Raw genomic sequence first — 24,570 nt, 5'->3', positions numbered from 1 at the left:
TGCGCTTGAGTGGTCGACTCCTAATAATGAAGAATCTATACATTAAATATTGCGGTCTGGTCCATGTGTTTGCGTCAATGAAGATTGAAGTAACCACCTGCTCATTTAAGGTAATACCTGAGGAGAAATTCTACATGACAAAGGGTTGTGAGTTTCCAGAATAAAAGAGAATAACATCCAGGTCACTCCGTATGTCTGTGATCTTGTGTTACTTTGAGCTTCCGAGTTACCGTATGAGAAAACATCTGTGTGTACGCACAAGGTTAATGAAGCATAGAGGGGGAGTGTGATGCTGTTCTGGTGTCTTAATGTGAAACTCATCTCGAAGAAGAAAAAAAAGAAATACTCGACAGGATCATCCGTTTTTGTTATTACTGAAGGAGGTGTCCTGCTTTTATTTGAGGTTATATTCAGAGCACATATCATGTGTCAAATGTCTAAAAGCTGTTCTTGTTACCTGCAACACATCGCCAACCTTTATTGAATTCCCATTGTTTTGCATCATTTTCTTGGATGTTTGGCTATTTTGGGATTCATTATTGACATTTATCAAAGGAGCTTGCGGATTGCTTGTGGGTGCGCTCCAGTCCCCTCTACTGGTCACCAAATCCTCATGCATTGCGGACGATCTACTGCTGGATATACGTGTCATCATCAATGACTGGTTCTGACATTGGAGGCAGGAAGCAGAAAAGCACTCAGAGAGCGCACACCCCTGCCGAGCCTCTAATTGCCTCTCATATTATGATGAATCTCCTGTATTTAGAGACCTTTTTGGTGTTCAAAGTATAATTGATGTAAAAAATGGACCAAATCAAATGAAATAATAAAATAAATAATAATAAAATTGTTAATGTTTCCTGAAAATGTCATTGATGCATAGATAATTTATTTCAAAAGGGAAATCCACTCCTAACTTTTCAAGTTATTTTGTTCGAGTAAAATTCAAGTCTCTATGACCGTACAGTTTGCAGAGGTTTCACATTTAATACGACAAAACAGCGCTGACTGTGCGTCGATAGGCTGCCAATTCAATGAGTGCCGGCTGGTGGGAAGTAGACATAGACATAGACATAGACTAGTGTTGTTAAAAATATGTCCAGGAATTTACTGGCTAAATGATCATGCTATGCTGGATATAAGAGAGATTTTAGAACCATCTCCAGTTCCTGTGTGCCAGTGCCTAATTTCAGTATTACATAGTATAGTTATTCTTTTAGTCTAAGAATTTTTGAGTAGTTGTATATATTTTTGCTATTTGCCACTTACTGGTATTTAAAGTTTTATTTTGCGTTAAAAGCTTTTAACACACAATTTCTTAAACCATAAAAATACAAATGTTATCACAAATATCACTAAAAACATTGTATATAAACATGATTACAAAATGTATTATATTTATTTCAGTTTTCCATTTGTGAAGTATTTATTTTGGATCGTCTCTACAGGCATGTGGAGGTACAATTTGTTCTTTTGAAATGTGTGTTGGAGCTAAACTAAATGAGTTTGTCCCTGGAAAAGCAAGACACCGTGGACAAACTTAGAAATGCTTTATTTGTATTTTTCTTTTTGTGCAATCTTATGAATAATACTGCAGATGATAATGTTCTTTAGAAACCGCCACGGTCTGACGTTTTTGACGTTATATAGATATATATGTGTGTGCGATGTCTTCAGTCATCGCAGCCAAACTGTTTAAACACTGGACGGTCGGTGACCGACACCCGCAAAGACTTGAGCTCCTTGGCAGAGGTGATTCTGCTGATATTTCATACGAAAACAGTTTATTGGTTTTCATATTGTTTTTCATTGAAAGCAGCAAACTGTATGCCATCCGTCATGCTGCGCTTAATAAATGCCGCGCAAAATCGAAAAACAACCTTGCATCAACGCTTCATGTCCATCTCCTGACCTCAGACAAGAAAACAATTAAAAATCCCTGCTGTTTCAGGGGTGTGGATGTTGGAATGGTGATGTATCGAAAGTAAACTCTTTGTCTAATGGGATGTGTTCCACAATTTTCCAGAGGATCCGTGCGTGTGACATGAATGAGTCTTGGGGGCTGCTATTTCTCTCACTCAATCCTTTTCTGGCTTTAAAAGATGTCTGCTGCTGGGGGTTTTCAGTTAGAGCTGCTACCCTAAATCCATTTTCAAAAGACCAAGGGGAGGAGTCGGCGAGGAGAGGCATGAATGAGGGATGCAATCTAAAGAGGTGGCAAGGTTCACATTGATCATCTCTTCCTCACTCTCTCCTCCCTTCTTCTGCGGCGCTGTCAGCCAGCGAGTCTCTGCCTGTGGCACTGTAATGTTCTCATTAGAGCTTTAGACAGAACCACAGATGGGCCTGATGTCACAACATCGCCGGCTCCCAGCCAAATATAAATACAGCACTTTTCATTAACGCATTAAATGAGCTTAAATCCGGTTTTAGCGAGATTTAGTGTCACTGGGAGGAGTTGTGTCATTCGTAAAAGTGATGGACAGATTGCATAACTTTAGACTGAAGACTGTACGAAAAACAAGCTCTCTGAGCGCATGAAGTAGGAAAAGAAATTTAGTGTTGGATGTGAAAATGTGAATTTTACTGCAATTCCTGAATTGGATACTGACTTGTGCGAATGGAAAGTGCCACCAAATGGTTTGAGTCACTCAGAGCGGCTGTCCATCAACATCCCCATCAGCCGGGCTGCACTGCCCACAAGTGTGATCCCTCCAGGGGCAGCAGATTTGTAATCACTGCACACTCAGCGGCGGCTCCACTCACCCACTCGCACATGTGTGCTGTTAGGAATATGTGGATTGATACCCTGACACTTTTTCTGCCGGATGACGCCATCGATTTTACATTTGTTAATGAAATAACCGGGACAGCCGTCGCAGACAGGGACGACGTCACTGATTCGTTGGCTGTTTTTAATAATGAAGAATGACCTCTGGCAGGGTGAGAATGAGTGTTGATACCAGATGGTGGGTGATTCAGCGCTTCTGCCGTGTCACCCAATTAATCCAGTAACACACACACACACACACACATGCATTTGTTTGGTTTATTCATGGTCAGCAGTGCTGCCTGGTGGTTAGTGTTGGGTTTGGATCCAGATTAAAGCTACTCTAGATGGGCGATCTACCTGGGTTTCACTGTTCTCCTGCGCGGGCATAGTCCACGAACACAAAGAGGTGAATCGATGAGTCCAACTTTCCTTGGGTGTTTGTAGGTCTATGATATTGAAGACCTGTCCAGTGTCCCTCACCCAGATACAGTACAGGTTGAGTACCCCAAGTCCTTGTCCTTTGCCTTTTATCAAGTGGGAGATCCTGTTCCTGTTATTGCGGGGGGTTACGAACCAGAATGCCTTTTGCAATGTGCGGAAAAATAGAAGTTGAAAACATAGATCTATTTTACTCATCCTATGATTAATAAGGTTTTAAAAATCCTGCTCACATGCTTTAGATCTAAGGCTGTGTCCCATTTCGCACCCTAACACTAGCACTTGGGTTTGAGTGCCCTCCATTATGAAGTTCCCTCAGACGACGAAGTGAAGAGATTGACATCCCTAAGAATTTGGACAACACTTCATGATGTCACATGTAAAGACGACGTGTCATTGGCTGCAGTGCTGTGTTTTCCTGCAGAGTGTTGGAGACGTTTTGGAAATGCCAGCTCCAACGTTTTTGCAACATCTTGCATCCGCGCTGATCATCTCACTTGGTTTGGTGAACCAACAGAGAAGAAATGGGTGGAGCTGAAGCTGGCTTCGCCACTATGTTGCGGTGATAGAACTGTTGGAGGTATGACGATGTTAACGTTACCCTGGATGCTAGCCGTTGTTAAGAAGAAACATGCTCTTGTTTATACATGTTGCATTGTTCACGGTAGACCATTTGAGTCGCAACCGTGTGATACAAGAGAAAGTAAACAAAGGGAAGAGTAGTCCTCATTTGCAAAATGTCCTACCCAACATTGTTTTTAAATAAAGTACTTTCGTATCCTGGAAATCTATCCACACTTCATCTTCCCACTTCGTTTCAAGTCAGCTCCGGAGCTCCCTCGGTTTGAAGGGATCATTTCAAGTGGTGAACAGCAAGTGCGCTCAGTCATAGTATTGTGACACACTACACTAACATGTGAACACGCAAAACCAAGTGTTAGGGCCAAAAACAAGTGTTGGTGTGTGAGTGAGAAATGGGACACAGCCTGACTCCCATTCCTTAACTTGTGGAGGAGCTTCACCGACTCTATGATAATAAGTGTCTTTCCCTGACTCTTTGGTTGAATGGCAAAACCTTTTGAAGAGGCAGAATGTCTTCTTGTTATCATAGGGCTTGAAATAAAGTCACACCTCTACAGAGAATCCGCACAGCATGATCACACAAGGATGCAAACTGAAAAAGTAACGCCATAACAGCTAGATAAGCTAGTTAAGAAACAGAGCAAAATAAAACGTTCATGTGTGTGTCACTCTCTGATGGTACACTCCCTTCAGCCTTTAAACATGCAATGATCCCATCTCTGTCAGAGAAATCCAGTCTGGACACTAATGATTTTAACAATTCTGCGTCAAAATAGGACACACAAGTCACTTGATAATAGCCGCCATTTGACGGATGCTGAGTGAGAATTTGCTGCAACCGATTGAAACAAGCCTCCCCCTGAGACTTCACACTGTATCTCGATGGAGGTCATGTGAGACCTAGACTACCTGCCCACAACAACACCACCTATCCAAAGCAGTGGCCTCAACAAAGCCGGAGTAAGAGGAAATAGAAAATCCCAGCTCTGCTGTGAATATATGCATGTTTTCACTGACACATTGGGGTGTTTTTGGAAGTGTAAAGGCTGAAGACTGTCAGCTCTCTGATGCGGGTGTGGTCCAGAGACTGCAGTGAACTGAGGCGTGGTATGACTGAGCCAGCTTCTATTCAGTGATTTATAAACAAGGAGTGAAGGCTTGAAATGAACTCCATAATAGACCCAGTGAGGAGACACGGGGTGAGTAATATCCTCCTATTTTTGGTCCTCATTTGGACTCAAGCTTAATTGAAAACTCTCTTCGATACACTGTAGTTGTGGCGTTTTCGGAGAACAATAGGGAAATATAGGGAATTATAATGATGGAATATCTATGAAAAGGTTCATGCCCATTCAGGAGGGAGTCAGTGCAGCCCATGCCTCATTAAATTTAACACCTCTTTTAAAGTTACATTCATTAAAACCCATCAAATCCGTTGTCCCATTATTATTTCATCTTTTTAAAGCCTGTCAGCTCTGCGCTGGTGTTCCAGCGATTAATGAGACGCCTGTATGGCATTATTATGGATGAAGTTTGAGCCTCGCTCCATGCTCCACTGAACGATGAGGCAAAACATTGTTCATAGTAAGAAACACCTTTCTGTCTTCTCGCAGCGACGCCATACTGAAGGCGGTGATGAAGAGAGATGAAGGTCATAGGAATGTGTGTGGAGTGATGCGAGGGAAGGTCAAGTGAGAAACACTCAAGGTGGGACCAACAGAGGAGGAACCAGTTAACATTTTTATCATTTCAGCATCGGATTCCATCACGTTCGATTTGGATTCTGACTCCTGTTTTTATAGATCAATAATCATAAGCTGATAAATGGAAATTGGTTAATTTGCTTGTTTTTTTATCGACCGAATTATGACGGCGCGACTGGCCTGAAATTGCAAAATACATATTGAGTTATTGCGCATCCGTGGAGGTTGTAATTGCTTCCTAAAGCATGACTGCGAGTGGATAACAGCAGCTGCGAAACCATCATCACACCAGAGCACAGGTAGACCTTATTTAGCCAGTGTGTGGGGAATTGTGTGCATCTCACACAAATGCAGACACAGAGACAAGCTAAAGGGCTAATTAAAATTTAGATGCGTGAACGTCAACATGCTTTAATTATTCTCCTCAGGAGCTACAGATTATGAATCTTGATGCTTTCATTCTACACTACACTTCACACAACACTATTGTTTGTATGGTGGGTCAACATGCAGCCTGAGAAATGAGCCTGGGTTTGAATCCAGCCTGAAGGTTTGGAGCTAACCTGGGTTTGATCTGTGTGTTTGCTCATCGGATTGGTCTGCGTTGAGGGGTTCAGTGAGGCAATGAAGGTGCGAATCCACAAATGTCACTATTTCCTTGCCTTCAGTAAAACGGTTTCCAACCTAATCCAAACTTATGAACCTTCCCGATGCCACCAGAAAGCACCTGAGGCGACGAGAGACCTGCAGGCGCAGGATGATGTTTCGCTGCCCTCCTTGGGGGAGTATTTTTATCTCTGTGGGAGTGTCGGACTTGTCTTAGACATGGAGGGTTTGCCCTGAAGGAGTGAGCTGTAGCTGCGACCGCTGCTCCGCTTGAATAATTCATCTGCATTTGCTGCACAATTTGTTTACGGGATGGTTTCACAGTCACATCCAAACAGAGCAGTTCGGAGCGGTTTGGAAAACTGAAGGAAAGATTTTGTGAAATTAAAGGGACTGATAAGTGAAATCCAGTTGCTGCAGACTCAGGCACAGGAAGGACAGGCTGTTATCGCTTCCTCCATCCTCCACTGCCTTCTATCACTTCCAGCTTCAGCTGACACAAGAATGATGGTAACTCATGCCGCTGTGACAGCAGACTCACCGGCAACTGCTGAAGTACACACAGATGAGTTATGTCGCGCCCATTCTTGAGATGAGTCATAAAATGGACAGTTTTAGCCTGCATTTTTTCTAATGAATTCAGTCTTGGTTCTGGTTAGTCATGACTTCCAGTTTGACTGAACTGATAGCATCAGCTTGATGAAATTTAACATTAGTTACAACCCACCTCCACCCCAGGTCCATCTGTGTTCTCTTTCTCATTGATGAGGAGACGTCTTAAAGATTTTTTTTTCTGCAATATAGAGTGGTACCTCGGTTCTCGACCACAAGCCGTTCCAGACGGCTGTTCGAGAAGCGAATTGTTCGAAATCTGAATCGATTTTTCCCATTACAATTGATGGAAAAAGAAATAATGCGTTCCAAGCCTTAAACTGTCTGCTGCAGGTGCGCTGTTCCTCTATGTGTGTGGCCGCTGCATGTGGGAGGGGTTGCCGAGTGAGTGACGTCTCTCCAGAAGTGAAGAGGTGCCCGGTGCATGTCCAGCTCTGAATGTGTGCTTCTGTGCAGTTTGCTGTGACAAAGTCATAAACCAAGTAACGCTCTGTCCCAGACTCGCCTCATCCCTGTCCGACAGGACATCAAACCCTGGAGTGCGCTACAGCCTCGGAGGTGTGGAGAGCGAGCACCTCCGTCTGTGACACTCTACCACGGTCCAGTGCGGAGACAGGAAAGGTTTTACACCTCAATATGAAGAAAAAACAGTCAGTAGAAGTAGCTAACGGGACACGTCTGCATACAGAGGCTGCGTTATACACAATAACAAAGCACGTCGTGGGTCAGCTGATTGGTCCGCACACGTTCTGTTTTTTCCGGCTTTTTTCAGGAGCGTTCGAGTTCTGGATTTTCGTTTGAAATCTTGAAATTCGAACTCCAATTTGTTCAAATTCCGGGACGTTCGAAAACTGAGGTACCACTGTACTCATGCTCATGTTAGACATGAACCAAACATAGTTTCACAGAAGGGAAGTCTGGACCTCTTTGATCGACTGCTGCCCCCATGATAGGACACCATTGTTCAACGTGTCATTTCTTCCATATGAAACACAGCGGATATGATTATCGATATCATTGTCCTGTTAAAGTGATGAATCCTTGTAATTATCTTTGCTTGTTGCATTGTCATAAACGGAAATGTTTTTTTCACATTATGCAGCTCTTCTTTCTGTGCCAGGAGTCTGAATTGTTACTGTTCACCGTCTGACCCCTTTTGTTCCTTGAGAGCATTATTCTCTGTGGGGACCGGCTTCTATGGTTGGTGATAAATCACTGCCAGGCAGATAAATGAGGCAGGCAACACACTCACACTATGAAAGACACACACACACCAGCTATACAAATACTGTCTCTTGAGGCCGCTGTTTGATTTTTGGTCAGCTGTGAGCGTATCGCAGGAGTTCCTCTGAGTCACTGCGGTAACCTCACTGCTCCCATTCTACATGAATGTGAGTTTCTGTCAGCAGGTTTTCGTGGGACTCATCCGAACACCACTCCAGGTCTTGTTATGAAAAGCTGTGCAGTCTGCGCTTCCTGTGATACGTGTGTGTGCAGGTTTGAGCCTGTAATTCATGCTGTTTGGTGACTGCTGTGTCGACGTGTGCCACATGAATGGGGTCATGTTGTGTCTCACACAGAACTCGTGCTGGAGGAATGCAGCAGGGAGGTGACTGGAAAGCTCATGATTCCTAAATCGGTTTATGGAGCAAGTTGGCCAGCAGATCAGAACAGAGGCTAAAACTCTTGTTTTATTGTTGTTTGTTTTAGATTGTTCTCTGTTTCCAGCAAGAATTCTGTGAACCACTGAAGCCCTTGTGGTATAAAGTAGACATCCAATTTCTTGGTAATATTTTTTCTGACATTTGGGGCAGTTAAAGGTCAGGAAAAACATCCATGCAGTGATGCCTGAATTATATAATGACTCAAACTGACTTGTTTACAACAATGCCAACTGTGGTATGTTCTCATGATGATGACCAAAGATCTGTTTGAAAAACAGATCTTTCTGAAAATCAGAAAATTAACATATCTTGCAACTCACCGACCTCAATTCACCGACCATTTTTTTAGATTAATAACTACAACCATGAAGTGAAGTGCTAAGATTGATAATGTAGCTAAAATCTGCAGCAAATCTTGCCGGATAAGGCTTGCACTGATCGATCTGTCGCCCTATTTGTTTGGCATTCATGATGTCACCATGATCGGACGATCACATTACAAATATACTACCTATGGTATATATAATATATTACAAATATTTTTTTATAAGGTGATATTTATATTAATACATGAAGAGCAATTATAGATTACACTTTAAAATTTTACCTCACAGTGTAAAAAAATGACAAAACAAAACCGGCATTTCTCTGGAAAATCACAGAGGTGCCAGGCTGCTGCAGCAACGGACAGTGATGGTAATGCTTCTCTGTCAAGGAAAATGGCAACCAAATTGCAGTTCACAATATGTACAGCACTCTATACTCTCGGGGCTAGCCTCCACGATACAACAAGACACCAAAACCGAGCACTACCAAGAGGCTAGCCGAGCGAAAGTGTGGCTATGTGTGATTCAGTTGTGAAAAAAAGAAAAAACAATTGGCAAAACCTGGAATAGGACTGTTGGGACCTTCCAAGTGAAGAGATCTCTTATCATTGAATGAGCTGAGACTATAAGATAGATAGTGGATTGTTAGCTCATGTTGTTGATGTTGTTTGAATTGACTGGTTGGTGCACTCACTGTCGCCACCACCCTCCCCCTAACCCTGCATTTTACATAACTTCATTCAGTTAATGATTTGAGGGCTGAGACCTTTAATCCATCTCTGAGCACCAGCTAAAGCCTCTTAAGCATCACCCCTGAATCGACCTGGGCGGCAGATTTATCCTAAAAGTAGTCTGAGAGAATCACGCCGAGGCAGCTGCTTTGAGCGTAAATGATAATATTATCGGCGGATCAAGTGATATATTATCTTCTGTTTCCGCCTAACTGGGCTAAATTATAATTCTCTCTCATTGTCTTCCGATCTCTAATGACTCCAGCCTTTCCAGACGGCACGATAAAAGTCGCTCCCCTCCTCCCACCTCACCCTTGACTTCTCTGTACCCGTCCTCCCTCGTCTCCTTGCATCCCTCTGGCTTATCCACTCTTCTGATCTTCTTCCTATTTGACATCTGTACCAAGAAAGACATGGAATATTAACGCTGCGCGGTTGTTGAACTTTCGTCTACCTGAGAATAATATTGTACGCGCCCATATTTCTAGTCTGCGTCTGTCGATTTAGCAGTTCCCTTTGAGATTTGTTTTTCATTTCAGTCCTGTGAGACCTTTCTGATCGAGTCAGGTTGTTGAAAGAGAAAAGTCATATGAAATGACAGAAAAAAATAACTTCAATGATGAGTTGTCTCGTGTATATCGCTGGAAGTCCAACAAAAGGCCCACAAAAGGACAAGAAAGTGAAATAGTGAAGTAAATAAGGTGTGAAGTAAAGCTAACCATTTTACTCTGGGTATTGGAATATATTAATCATATATTAGGGTATAGTACTGCTACTGCTACTGCCTTTCTTAATTCACCGCATAAATATCTTACTGACATTTAAACTTCTTTTAATAGAGAGAACCGGTCAAGACAGTAGCATGATGGTTGAACATTGAAATTCCATACATAAGAAATCAACAAGAACAATACATTCAATATACAGATTTCAATTATTACATTACGTGAAAAGGAAAAAAAAAATATGAGAGAAAAGTCTATATACTACTATTATGATATGTCATCTATCATAAGCAATAATGCCTATGATAGATGAAATATTTATATAACCCAAACATTGAAAGACACGTTGGAACGTTGAAAGACAGTTTTAAGATCAACAAGCCAGGTTACAGGCCGGATGACCACTGGTGTCGTGTGGATAATCATGACAACATTCGGGGACAACTGTATGTAATTGTTTTTAAAAATCTAGTATATGAAATACATGTAAAATATTAAGTAAATGAGTCAGTTATGACTTCTGTTTTAATGTGGGGCCATTGATGGGGCGGTTAAAGGGCTTTTCTTTTTTTGTTATTGTTGTTACAACACTGCGGATTAAAAAAAATGATATCCATCTCTTCATGATCACTGTAATCCCCTACTCTCAATTCAGTCTGTGTGCCACTTCAATTTGTAAACAGGAGGCTACAGAATAGTGATACAGCTGTTTAGTATACCAGATGTCTATAATCCAGGGGCGTGTCTTACTGGGATAATCGCTGAGATCAGCACAATTATAAACAAACGTCATCGTGAGACATTGCTGGATAGAACTGATGCTTGCTTCTTTGTCAGACCTGAGAGGGTCAGACAGTGACACGGTAAATACCTGTTTTGAAAACAGAGAAATTCAGCAGAGCATTTGAACTGAAACACTGACTTTTAAATAAAATCTGTGGAATATTTCTTATAATGGGTTCAAGCTGTCATGAGTAATTAAAACAAAACCTTCAAATTGACTGTTGAATTCAAATAGAAATTATCTTTTCCATTGGTAAGTTAATAATAGCCAGCATGGGCCTTGCTTTGCTTCACCTTTGCTTCATCGAACAAAACCAGCCAGCTCTTACTTATGATAATACAAAATTCAGTTACATCTCGACTGTGAGCATGTAGTTGTGTGAGTAATGAAGTTGCACTAAGTGAATAACAATTATAATAAATATGCTTATGCTGGGCCTCTTTGAGACTGAAGATGTGTCTGTAGGTTCTTGCTTTAATTTCTGCCTCTATGCTGCATATCAATAGTTACCCACAGCTCCAGGCGGCTGTGTACTTCCCCTCCAATTTTTTAAATGAATCTGAATGAGGCTTTGTTGTCAGAGCTTTGCGCCCTCCTCTCAACCTGCTCCGTGTTGATTTCCCACCTGAGCAAAGAGCCCTCTTTCATTGCAACTGTTTAAAAACATCAAGAGTTATTATGGTTGTAGCGAGCAGGTGTCCTGCTGCAGGTGAAAAGACGTTGTTTTTCGTCCGCACGCTGATTCTCCTGCTCCTGATGAGAGATGTTGTTGTCTAACTTGGTAGTGATGTTTGTCAGAGTGCTCAGTTATCCGGGTTATCACGCTGCAAAGGTTTGAATCAGGTCACTATTACTAGTCTCGTTGACCTGATGTCAGGGAAATCAAACCTTCGCAACTTGGCAGAGCTCTATTCCTCATGAAGTGAAGATGAGACCTCGTCTAAACAGATTCGATGTTGGTCGTATCTGCACAGGTTCTGCACAGGTTAGTCCTTCCAGCCATGTTGACTTGTAATCTTTACGCAATCAATTCATTATGCTAATGTGCTAATGTAAACTTCATGTGCTTATGCGCCCAGCCATCTTCTTATTTGTTGCAGATGCTTATTTTTATTTTTTATTCAATGTCTGGTACTGCAGCACGTAGCAGCCCAGCATCGCGTACGACAGTTACGGCAGCACAGTCTCCCAGCATCTCACTCTCACACAGTGATCTACCACTACAGTAGTAACTTTAACCCTCGCGTCGGCTATTTTGAATGGTATTCGACTTACGTCCAATCCGACTTACCCCAAGTTGGTCGTAACTGATCCCGGTCGTAAGTCGGATGTTACTTGTATATGTTTTGTGTTGTGTTTTGTACTAGGTTCTAGATGGAAAGAAGTGAAATGTACTTTTAAATCATTCTGTGGAAACAAATAAGGAAAAAAGAAAAGTACATATAATGCATAATAATAAGTAAAAATAAAAAATAATGCTGCAAAAGACGAAAGACGTTTTTCATTTAAGGTATGAAGAACATGCACAAGTAATTGAATATACAATTGGCTGCGGGTGCTCCTGAGTTCTTTTTTTTGTGCGTACTGGGAGTGTTTGTCTCATCAAAGTGTCCTTTGCACCAGTTTTATAGTTGCGCTGATTCACGTGATTCCAAAAACATCATTAAAATTATACTTATGAAACTGCTCCGTTGTTTTAGCTCCCATCTGTCCCAGATTTTCAGATGAGCTCTCAATGTCATTGGAATCACACGAGCAGCACAAATCAGGAATCCCTTCTCTCCCTGTAATTCTCTGTTGTTTTGGGATCTTTGTTCAAAGCAACAACAAATGGACAAGGGTGGCTGCTGTCCTGATCCAAACCAGATCAAAGCCTCTTTCAAATCAGACCCTGCAAATGGGAAAGAAACCAAGGCACAACTTGGTACACAATATCCGTGGAACACACTTCAGGACTTCAATGCTCATGACCACGGATAACGGGTGCTTCGGCAGACTATTAAGATGAAAACCTCTTCACTCATGAATATTTAAGAGAATTCATTGCAGCCTTTCACAGGGACATTGACTAACACTTCAATAGTAAGTCAAACCTCATTTCAAATGGTGACAAAGGAGGATGACAGAGAAGAGGAAACTGAGAGCTGATGAAGGAATGGAAAAGGCGGACGCCAGTCAGGTGGTCAAACCTGTGAGATGCAGCTGGTCGATTATTTACTGTTCCTATGTCGATGATGGGTTTTATTTACACGAGTGTTCACACATTCACAACGGATTGACTAAATATACAACTGTTAAGACCATGTAGCTATGGGAAATGTAGTCCGAAAGTCAGAGACTTTCCTCTCAACCTTTGTAGTAGCCACTGTAGAAAGGGAAAATAACTGTCACAGTTTGGTGAAGCTAAAACAGAGGTTGAGTTCACCTTCCTGTGATGCTTCTGAGCAAATTACTCACCTGAACTGTTTAAGCATGCTGTTAGCTCTTTACCCCAGAGGGATAACTAAGACAGTATCTTCTGCTCAACAAAGCGCTGAATCAACTCACAAAGATTTTTCCTCAAGACAGTTTTTAAAATCCTCACTGTTTCATGTCAACAAAGCTCACAAGCAAAATCTCTTTGATAATGATACCATGGGAATACTGCACTATTATCTGCACTATCTCTAAAATTGAGAAAGCCCTTCTTGTCAGACTGAAATAAAGCAGCCTAAGTTGAAGTGGTGATCATTTTAAAACGCCTCTCTGGGCAGCTGGTGGTTTTAAAGTAGTGCTCTATTAAAAATGGTGGTGTTTCAGACGTCCTCTGAAAACAATGTGCAACCAACCAATAAAGACCACAACATGGCGCACAGTAATCTTAAGCACACTTCTCCCATCACGGCATCAAGACAGACATTGCTGTGGAGGTTTGGCTGTTATTACGAATCTGCCATTTCACATGTGAAGGATGAGATCTTGAAGAGAGTAAATCACTCTGTTAATTTCATCTGATTTACTTCTGCACTGTTTTTGTTAACTGTCAAGAATTCACTGCGGTGTCCTGGTTGACACGGATTTGCTGATCTACATTCCCATCCACACCTATAGACTGCAGCTTTCGGTTGTGACTGAAGCAGCTGAAATGAGCTTTCTGTCAGGGTGTCTGAACTTTCTCTTTATGGGGTCACTCAAGGGTATTGCCTTCACTGTGCTTCACTGATGTGTCTCTTTTTGCCTTTTCCTTTCATCAATGTTATTTTTCACCAGCTAAACAAATAATCTAGGAGTCATTTTAATGAGTAAAATCAGAACTGGCAAAAGCAGAATCTCATAAAAAAGGAAACACTGTGTTTGCTCTCCTATCGGAGGCAGCGTGTTGAATTCCTGCTCCTGGCCAGACATTGATCGACTCTCATGCAGTGGTTGCTCAGGTCAGATCTCATTTCCACAGAGAAAACCACTTTTTGCCGATATTTGCCATGTTTTTTTAAGCCCCGGGGATAGATAGGAGGCGAGAGTCGAACTGTTCCTGCACAGACATGGAGGTGCATTTCCCAGTTTGTAAATATCCACACCAGGCCTTCAAGCATTTCTAGCTTTCTGTCTCAGCGATTCTCTTTGAATTTTTGTCGTCAGCCACAAGGCAATAGTTTGTTGCAGACTTTTTATTCCTAATACACCCCCACCCGCTAGAAATCATTCCATAATGTGCATAGATCACTTCAGATAATGCCTCTTAGCTGTGAGAATTCAAACACACCACGCGCGCATAATATTTACAAACAAGAAAAGAAGCACTGAAAATGCTAAATCATGGCTGCGAGTGGGCTTGTCTTTGCCTGAATCCCTCTTATCTCCACGACAGCACATCACATCCTGCCTTCTTGATCCAGGTTCTATTTCTATTCTGAGTCGTTTAAGGTCTAAAGCTGCCGATCACTTTCTCTCAGAGCCAATCGTATTTTTATTTTGAATGAAACCTCCGGATCTGAAGGGTTTTCGTTTTCTGAGCCGCAGCAGACACTTTATTACAGTTTTAGAGTGATTCGATTTAGTCGGTGCACTTACTGCTCTTGATGAAATTCACAAAAGACGGAGATAAATGCTCTGCTCAAGCTGTTTAAAAAATAAAATGCAGTGACAGATGAAATAACAAGCAGGCTATTACAGCCTGGACTGACATATTTCTGTAATTTGAAGCATTTCTTTCCTGTCAGGACAGGGACATGTTTCAAAATGAAGTGTTAAAGCAGGGAGGTGAAGGAGAGCAGGGTTTGAAGAGCCACAAATGAGCATGAATAACAAGTGATGACTGAGAAGCTCGCATGTTGACAGGACGGCTGCAGGAGAATTGAAGTGATTGCTGACATTTCTAGTGAGAGGAAATGGATCAAAAACACACACAACAAGCAAACAAGACAAAACGTACAAGAAAAACACATTTCTGCATTCCTTTGTTGCATTTGCTGTCAATGTCTTTCTCTGACAGATGATCATATTCAGCAGATTCACACTGCTGACTGTGTTTTACCAGGCATCCTGCAGATAATCTTCTTAAAAGTAACGCTATTCCGTATTTAAAATGAAGCTGATGATTCTGTTTGTCAAAGTCACAGTGACTTCAGAATCCAGATTAAACCTCGGTTCCAGAATAAATAGGATGCATGAATGAATTATCCTCCTCCAATGGTCCTCATTGAGGTTGGTTGGTTTAGGTTGTGACTCAATATACACAATATTGAGTCACAAACTGGCAATTATGTTAGGTTTATGTTAAGTTTAAAACCTGAAGTGGCTCCTGATTTGTGTTCTGAGATTCCTTCCTGTGCCTACATCACGTCATTCTCTGGGTGGTCATAATACTAAGGCTAAGTGTAGTCCACCGACACATCGACTGCACATCTCAACGCCAACGTTATGTATGTGGAAGTGTAAAACCACAACTCAGTAAGATGAAGGTGTTTTTCCTCTGACTGCCGTGGGTTTGTGGCTCATGGTCATGTGATCACCACCTAATGGCTGACTTCGGTCCTCGGCCAGAGATTCTGTTCTTCTCACATTTAAAGGTCACTGATAATGATCAACACAATTCCAAGCACGAGTCTTCCAGAGAAAATGTCCCTATGCCTCCTCAGTGTGAGTGAGGATGAATGATGCAGTGGTGGTCAGCCACATTCACTGACATGAATAAATTAATGTTTGTTTTAATCTCATGATATGAGAAAACGATGAGCTTCTAGAGAACACAACCCAAGTTGTTCATCAGACAGTTTTGATTTGCAGCCTGTGCACTCACTGCATGAAAAATATGCTGTTAACCATTGCGTAAGCATGGAATGTTTACACAGCCCTGAATTGTGTGCACAAGTTACATTTTCTCTTAGATGTTTCGTATTGCTGGCCTTCCACAAGATACCCGGATGTTCAAGTGAGCACAGGCAAATACATTTCCCTTGTCTGTGATAAATACTTTGCTCAGCCAAGGACAGAACCCTGACCACAATCCAAATGATTCATCCTACAAAACCCTTTACACTTTCAAAAAAAATTGATCTGTTTTCAGGACATTTATGACCAGTGAAAAAATATTTTTCAGCCGAAGGCATAAGTCCCTTTTCATATGATCCCCTTTGTTGTGACCCATCAATTTTAGATGAGATGCGCACTATTTCAGACATGCTGCATTATTATAGTTTAGGAAAGAATAGATAATCACCTAACTTTTACAGATGTTTATCTGATCTACCTTCCTTACTTAATCGATAGCAAACACCTCTGCCACTATTCGCATTGTATTTTCCTGCAGCTTCTACCATGTCTGCTACTATTTCAGCTTTTGTTAATTTTTATTTATTGCATATCATTTTCTGCATCATCATGTGTTGACCATGAATCGCTTCCTGTATGCTGTGCTTGTGGCCTGATAGCAAATTCACGTCAAATCACAACGTGCATAAGCAGCACTGTCGACTGCTGCCGTCACTGTCCCACTGTACGATCTTCATCAGAATGTCAATGTTACTCTTCTGAATCTGACTCAAATTTGCACTCTTGCTCTCTGTTATTCCCCTACTGCCTTGTCTCTGCTACTGTGGGCTGTTTTTGAGCTTGTTCAAAGTAATTACTGCGTCTGGCTTCATATTTGCAGCGTGTTTTGTTGAAATGCTGTGACTTTGTTGTAGCCAGTGTGTTATCGGGTGGCAGGAAAACTGTGTGTCTGTCACTAATCTGGATTTTGCATTTTATATAAAATAAATATTTATATCATACTGAAATTACTTTTTAAAAACACCAGCTAGTGTAGTATTGCGGTTGTTAAGGTCATTTTAATCATGGAATTAATGAAAATTTGACTTGAAAAATTGACAGGTTAGGTTCTATGTAGGACAGAGAAATTGTCCTCTTACTAAAAAGAGTTTATCTGTAGAATGAAATATATTTTGACAAAAAAGCAAAAGCAAAAATAATGTAGGCAATGATTTCCTATAATAACCTAGGTGAATGCATCTATTACTTGACATAATTGTATGCTGCTGAGTGGTTAACTGTGTATGTAGGTTAAAAAAAAACTTCTGAATACATCAGATTTTATGATTATTAGGGATATTATAATTTTATCTTACAGTGAATTTATGACTGGTTTGTAATCAAGAGAAATTGGAAAAAAAACTCTCCCAACCAGCTTCATTCGAACCCCTGCATAATCTCCCAATGACTAAGTATCTTTAAGAAATATATTAAATAAATAAAAATACACCTGCCCTCTTACAATTGCCAATCTGGCTCAAATGCAGAAAATGCTCCTATCTCCCAATGTTAACAGTGGTCCGGGTTGCTTTGAAAATTCAATAATTTGTTCCTTGTCCCATTTCAGATGTTTCCTGAAACCTTCCACCTCTTCCTTCCATAACTTTTCAAATAATTTTGGACACGAAAACACAACTTTCTTGGCAAAGTTAATAATGATGGCCTTACAGTACCGGCCTGAGATTTAGTGTTATTTATTTCTTAAGCAGTGGAGTTTCTTCAGCTCTCCTCTTTATCCCACCATCTGTCTCCAACCACACAAGCAAGTAATGACGTGTATTTTTGAAAACACCATGAAGCTGAAGGAGAAAGTACAGATGAGTAAGAGAGATGACTGTGTGTGTGTGTGTGTGTGTGTTAGTGCAGCTGGTGTGTTGTGGATGTGTCCATGCGTATGAGTTTTGTTGTTGAGCTGTTTGCCAAGCATCAGTGATTCATCAGTCTCCCACGATCCGTCAGCCAGACAGAGTTGGGTTCATCTTGTTTGTTCTCCATCAGCCTCAGAGCGCAAGGTGCTTGTGCACGTTTCTTCAGTCTGGCACAAAGTCCGAACACACACAAACAAGTCTGTGAGTAAAAGTTTGACTGCCTACATTTGCATAAAAGACCACTTACTGGAGTCAATTCACAATTAGGCTGAGAGTAATGATGGCAGATATAAGGCTGCACATTTGTAGAGGAGCCTCAATTCATCAGAGATACTGCAGTGCTCACAGCAAATGAACTAACAAATGGAAATTGTAATTACTTAAAAATGAAATGGCAGAAACCATCACCTAAAAGATTATGACCACCGGGTTTCATTTTGCCTGGGATTGAGGCCAGAGCACGGAATGAGGTTGGGAATGCCTCTGAGGTTTCAGTGGAGAGGTATCTCTGGGAGACTGCTGCCCCTGTGATCCAGTCTCAAACAAACTGTAGGATGGTTGAAGTGAATTCAAACTTTGTATTGCACAGTAATGTCAGATATTATTATCTTCAAATTATGCATTAATAAAAATAGCCTGGATGCTGGATACATATGAGTTTGATGTTTTCAAACTTACCTTTTGAGCCTCAGGCCAAAACAGTAGTCAACCATCTCATGTCCAAGGCAGTTTAACCACATTGTCTTTGAAATGTTTTGTGCCTACAAAGCCAAGTTACTGTCAACATTGAAACCTCAATGTGTTCATGACCCTGTTAACAATCAAGATGATGCTTTTTTTTTTCTTCTGACACAACAGGATGAGCTTGTAATTGCTCCTGACTGAGTTCCCAGTTGTGTTGACTCACACAAACATCACTGACGACTTGCATTTGTCCCCATCTGATCTGATCTGCGGCTTCACAGTTGAACTCTCAGCACCAGTGATTTCGTAATTGTGCTGCCAAGTGGCTTTGACCCACAGCCAGCAGGCCCGCTGCTGTGTTGTGGTATTCTTGCTTCTTCCCAGTGGAAGGTCACACACGAGTCCATTTTTCATCTGAGTGCGCAGGACTGTTACATAAATTCTTTATATACCTAAAAATGAAGCTGGGAAGAGTTTCACTTGAGGCTCTGCTCAACCCCAAACTGTTGTGTGAACTGATATGCACTGCTGTTAAATAACAAATGGGTGTTCATTTAAAAGGTTGCTTTTCATTCCTGATGGTGTAAAATATGTGGTAATATTTTACCAAATACATATGCATGTGTGAACAATTGCCATCAAACTTTGTTTCAGATTTAAATGTGATGACTCACTTCGGTCACTTTACAGTGAATTATTTTCAGAATATTTTAATTTAAACCAGTGAAATCACCTTAATATTAAGTTAATGGTTAATAACAACCTGCAGTAGCTTGTTTTGAGACATTACTAAACTGCTTTGTATATTTGTTTACAACCAATCAATGAGTCCCTGTGAAACTGCTACCGAATATCAATGAGGCATGAGGTCTTTCCTCTAATGTATGAAGACGTATCAAACGTAATGTGTAACATTAAGTTTCGCATTGACGTTGAAAGCTGAAGCAAGAGATATGAAAACAAAGTGGCTGTTTAAGGTCTCCACCACTGCAGCAGAGCCTTCCGACTCATGGCGGTTGTGCTGGCGTGATAAAACGCACTGGCTCAGCAAACGCAGCCCGAGGCATGTTAGAGAGGCGCACTGCGCGTTTATATCTTAATTGGTGGGTGGAAGTGCAGCGAGAATTCGTAACTGGATTATTTTTAGCTGCTTCCACACTGATTAAATACAATCAAGAAAGTGGAGGGTTGAGGCATCAGGTCATAAATACACTGGGCTCCCTTATAGAATAACCATCTTTTATTAATTTCCTGGGACTTGACTTTAGATCAATATCCAATTCCTTCAAATAGTTTCAGAATGTGAGTACTTTTCAAAGTGCTTTTATGTGAGCAGGGTGGCCTTTGCTTGTGGCTAGTTTGGTTCTTGTCTGCAAGGTGTCGAGGTTTCCTCTAAAGACTAGTGGTGGATGCCAGCAGCTACTGCTCAAACATGGTGCGACATTCTTCTCCTGCCTTTGGGTCCCCACAAGATCACTATGGAACATGGAGTCCCTGCTCAGTTCAGCAACCAAAGAGCTGTCTAAACTGTCATCAACTTGTGTGAACATCTGCTTCCCCACAGACTATGGACTAGCTGTTTGGTGCAGTTCAAGCTTTGGGTGAGGTCACGACAGTGGATCCCTTTAGTGTGAAGGCAAACATGGTTGTTAGCGCCTCATAGTTCTCATGACACCCATTGTGTCCTGCTCAAAAGGGTGAAGGAATGATTGAAACCCTCCGGTGTTATGATGAATACTGCCACTGTCACGAAATGATTCAAACACACCTGAGATCCACATTAGAAACTTAGGTGATCTTACAGTAGACCTGAGAAAGATATGTTTTTCTGCTTTTCAAGTAAGTTTTAAAACAAGTCAGAACATTCAGGTATGTAGTGACGTGACCAATACACTTGGGCGATGGTGTCGTGGCTGGTGTTCAGGGGCAGAAGTATGGAGGATCCTGGGTGCCAGAAAGTACTAAATGTGATGAACCCAACTTTTGATATCCACATTCCGTTTTTAGTTTTCAAATGGCTGTATCCAAGACCAGGTCTTATTTTCCTTCCCGTGCTTTGACCACAAGATAGAAGAAGGTCGCATGAACCAGCCATAGAGTTGAATGAAGCCAAAAGGAGTTCAAGAACGGTGACACATGAGTACGAAGTATGGCCAATACTGGCTGAAAGAAGAAAGACTGCACGAAGGGTACGCTGGCTTCCAGTCTGGCCTTCAGCAAAGTGGCATTTGGGCTTTGTGGAGTTAATCATTCATCCCCATGGTCCTGCCGTCCATGGCTCCATAATGGGTTATTTATCGTGACAGGCCTAAATGTCAGACTTTAAACCGTCGGCTCCTCTGTAGCGCACTGTGAGATAAACATCCAGATCCTTTTGTCATGGAAAGAAAAATATTGTTTTAAAATACATACAGCATTTTGAAATGAATATTGACTATATCCACTGCTTACTTAGGGTTTCCATGAGAGAAAAAAAGAAAAGAAGAGGAACCTTCTAGGGAGTGAGCTCCTGTTCTAAGCTCCCAATCAATATGGCGACCTTTTTTTCCTGAACGTCGGACACTGTGTGGGTCTGTGTTCTCAGCTCCAGTGGTCGTCTGCAGGCTTGTTTCTCCCACTCAGCTTCACTTACAGGTGACAGACTTTTTTTGTCTGGCAGCTGTGTGCTGTCTTTCCTCAGCTGCTAACAGCCATTCAAGTCTGACATTTGACCACTTTGGCCTCTGTCAGCTTCAGGATGGATTCTCCAGCTAATGTGTTTGTCCTTCTCACACGGTGACTCGTCTAAAATCAGATTATTGATCTTTAACATGTACTGTTTTTCTACCCGGGTTAATTGCATTATGCTTTTACTGCCACTGTGAATTATCGTCATTCTTGTTTTCTGTTTGCAACACAATATTTCTGTCTCATGCACTGTATATCAGATTTTAGAAGCTGTATATGTTTGAAATTGTGATAATGAAGATAAATGAGAATGAAGTCTTACATACACAAGAAGAATTTGACCACTGAAACACTTCAGTTGTTTTAAAAGTCATAGAGAGTACAGAGTACAGAGATAAGTTGTATGCAAATGTCTTCTCTTTATTCTCCACTGTGGGTTACCACAGTAAATCGGCCTCCTCCACATTTACCTACCTCGATCATCCTCACCTCTTAATGACCCTTACCCACATATCGACACAAATCACTGCCCACTGCTTCTGCCTTGCTGTGTAGGCTGCAGCTCCTGCAAACAGTGGTCATGGAGTGTCGAGACCTGGCATAAAGTCATGGATATTTTCCAAATCTGTGATATCAGCAGTTTAAGCCTCAAAGAGCTAAAGAGCTTGACCTATGCAAATAAAATCGTTGCTCACTTCTCATCCGGTCTTCATGTTATTTTATGTCTTCTCACCCATTGTAGGTTTGCCTCACACCACCTTCTATGAAAAGAACAATCACTTCCACATGTTCTCTTTATTTACCACATGAATATGATAGTGTGTGACCCTCATCCTTCATCAGAATGTATTGCTATTGTCACGTGCTGCACTCTTACCTCGATGACTTCACATTTTAGTCTAGTCAAATGTACTCATCTTATTTCAGCTTATTGCTACGTTTTTTGGAACCTTCTGGCTCTCAAACTGATGCAGCGGAGGTCACTAAAACTGAATTACGCCAAAATACTTGAAATGTCCAACAAAATGTACTCGTTTAAAGCCTATTGAGCCCAAGAGCGTCTTCTTAGAAGTCCGGCTCCAGCCAGAAAAGCACTCAGGATGTTCTGTCTCGCAGCATTTGTGATCACTAAAGTGAGCTCCGGGAGAAGTTGTAGCCAAGCAAATTGTCTTGCAACTGCCTGAAGCTGATCTGCTCCTAATTTTAGACATTTCTAAGACACGTGTAGGTGAATCATTCGGGGAGTGAGGTCTGTATAAGTAAAACTAATGATGCTTGCAGATGTGAAAGGGTCACCTCATTTTAAAGTCCTCTGCTGTGGAACCCTGCCAACTGTTGGGTTAAATATAAAGACAAGCAAGATGTTTTATAGATCTCCACTTCATTATGCCCTTACAGCGCTTATGCACTGTGTCAATAAAGCTCCATCCTGGATTCGACAGTTGAGGCTGTAAAATGTGAATGTCTCAGTCTGCTGATTCAGCAGAAGTGAGGCATCTTAAAATGCATTCGAGCCTTGGATAGAAGAGATAATGTGATTACAGGAACAGTTTAAAGTGATTGAAAATGCTCCTAAAATTTTGACCCTTAACTTAAGATGGATACAAGCACCTTTACTCACTCCGAAGGTTTTTTCTACATAGCAGAGCATGAAACACGACAGTTCTTCCGCAGACAGTCGGGGGAGAGCTGGGACAATATCCCAGATTTTCAGATCCTCCTACAGTCTTACGGGCTTATTGGGCAACAGAGTGGGGTGTGCTCTTCTCAGCGCCCTTGCTCAAAGGTAAATAATGCTGCTTTCTCGCAGCTCACACACAGAGTAAAAAACTCAAATAATACAACATTAAAATATGCCAAAGGTTTGTATAGCTCCATGGCCCAACAAAGAGGTGCACATATCTTTGACTATGCTCCTGGAGAGTGAGAGTGGGACAGGGTGACATGTAATGAACACAACTATGGGACTGTGTAGGACCACAACATTCGGAGCGGGGCCTTCTGGAAATTGCTGAACATGGGCGAGGACACCAGCATCCATCGTAGAACAAGATTTTGTTCGATATGCACTTACAATTAATGCAGAATTTGTTTTACACCAATGTGATGGGCTGGACCCAAGTGGAGGCCCTGGGCCTCAAGTTTGACAAACAAGAGCAATATGTTATATGGATCACTATAAATAGTAGTTCTTAAAGGATGATCAACAGTTCACAATGACCTTTTTAGAAGCTGTTCTAATCGCTCTTTTGTCTTAAGCATCTCACAAAACAATGTGATAATAGCATCCAAAAATGGCTCCACCACATCCTTTACTGAGAATTTTCTATTAGCAGATTTAAGAGCTTCATAAGGAAATATGTGGCGAGGCCTTTGTTGTGTGTTCATCATCTTCAAGTTGAAAAGAACTTTCTGTTTACACTGGGAACCATTTCCGTCCGCATTTGCTTTGTTGGCATTCAAAGATATTTTAATGAGATTCTTTCATGAGGAAACCACAACAGACACTATTATGACTGCGAGCAAAGTCTTTTTATAAGTCTTTCACCCTGTTTAGGGGGATTAACAGCCACTTTTTTCCATCATGAATCACTTTACTTGATGGGGACATAATTTAAAGAGAAGAGAAAAGTCTCTTTTGAGATCAAAACTCCTCCAGCGCTCATTAAGATTTCACACCTGCAGGGTTTATAAATACAGTCACATCAAAGTCTTAAAACTAAACCCCAGAGCAGAAATCTAATTTTGATGTAATTTTCCGCCAAATGACCACATTATTCTTTTTGGGGTTTTTTTCCCCAAGTCCATTCAACACTCATTATTGTGAACTTTCTTTCTGTCTTTTCAGCTTCCTAGAGTGCAGCAGATGTTCTGCCATTAAAAAGCATTTAAACCGAACCGTTAAATATCTTTTCTTCAAGGGCCAACTAGACTTGTTTCATAGTCAATTCAACTCAAAACAAAATAAAGATTCTCATTCAGTTTGATGATTAAAGATGCAAAAAGGAGGGGGATTCTAAATGTCTGATGATGGAGGAAGAGCAGAGACGTGTCAGGAGACCGGCCACAGGAATCCCTCTCATTTATTCATGCAGCCAACAAGCACCAGGGACTCTCC

General features: G+C 41.4%; 1 protein-coding gene across 2 annotated transcripts in view; it reads left to right on the top strand.

Moving 5' to 3' along the window:
* Positions 1 to 24,570, top strand: part of myripb (myosin VIIA and Rab interacting protein b) — a 105,380-nt gene that overhangs the window by 49,783 nt on the left and 31,027 nt on the right. The gene's annotated exons all lie outside the window — the stretch shown is intronic.

This window comes from Synchiropus splendidus, chromosome 3, assembly GCF_027744825.2.
Source record: "Synchiropus splendidus isolate RoL2022-P1 chromosome 3, RoL_Sspl_1.0, whole genome shotgun sequence".
Lineage (NCBI taxonomy): Eukaryota > Metazoa > Chordata > Actinopteri > Syngnathiformes > Callionymidae > Synchiropus > Synchiropus splendidus.
The sequence above is the reverse complement of the archived record's forward strand: the minus strand, read 5'-3'. Positions and strand labels throughout refer to the sequence as shown.